The sequence below is a fragment of the Penaeus monodon genome, unplaced genomic scaffold (assembly GCF_015228065.2).
Source record: "Penaeus monodon isolate SGIC_2016 unplaced genomic scaffold, NSTDA_Pmon_1 PmonScaffold_9943, whole genome shotgun sequence".
In the NCBI taxonomy this organism is placed as follows: domain Eukaryota; kingdom Metazoa; phylum Arthropoda; class Malacostraca; order Decapoda; family Penaeidae; genus Penaeus; species Penaeus monodon.
In genome coordinates, this window is record NW_023665373.1 from 1487 (window position 1) to 2500 (window position 1014).

Here is a 1014-nt window from a genome sequence, read left to right on the forward strand (position 1 = left end):
CCTTTTCTTCGCTTAGGGTCACTTTGGATTAGAAAAGGTTAATTTCCTGTCTTGACCTGACCTCACTTCTCTTTCCCGGTCGGTGGCGGCGTGGGTAAGGTCAGATAACCACTTGGTTCCCTCTACTTTGGAAGCAAACATATCATTGTTACATTGCTTTTTTTGGTGACACGTTCTATCGGCGCTAGAACGAAGCAGGTAACAAAATTGTATTATGTGGATATAGCGTAGGATCTTCCCCCATATCATAGTGCACAGGATTGCCCGATATTGCCCCGGGGTTGCGTAAACGCCTAATAGATCTGCGCTCCGTCGTTCGAGAGTAGGTGCAAAAACCGAAGTTATTCGTTCGTTCGGCTCCCTTTGAGTCGGTGTGACCCGCGGTTACGTCCGTTAATTAATGTAGGACTAGGGTTTAAGCTAGAATCATTTTTCGCTTATTAATCACACCTTTCTCACCCTCTTGAAGTCGCTTGCATGTTTTGGGTACCCCCCAAGCGTTTGTGTGATTCGTGAAAATTTATATATCCTTCGGGAATTTTGCGAGCGCCCATTACAGATACGCAGAAGAGAGCAGGATATTATATTCCTGGCTCAAGTCGCTTCAGTCATATAGGGCTTTTGGGGTATAGGATCCCCCCGTTATTTGAGTTTTATTGAAGTCTGACGTGCAAGCTAGACATGTACCTCGGCAGTTCAGATTTCTGACCCCGAGAAGATTTGCTTGATAAATTTGGCGAATATTTTTTTTTTATTTTCCACCATTCATTCATGCGTACATTCTGTCGCATATCATTATATGTTTGAATTCAATGTGGTAGTTGAAATAATCTTAAATAGCTAGCATTGCTAATTTACTTCATTTTTGTTATAGTGAACGTTAATATTCGTGTTTATGATTCATTCTCTGTGTGAGGTCACTCGCTTTCCCTCTCATTAACGTTAGATGTCACTCACACACGCATACACACACACCTTCACCTCACTCACACACGCAGGACAAAAGACACTGAC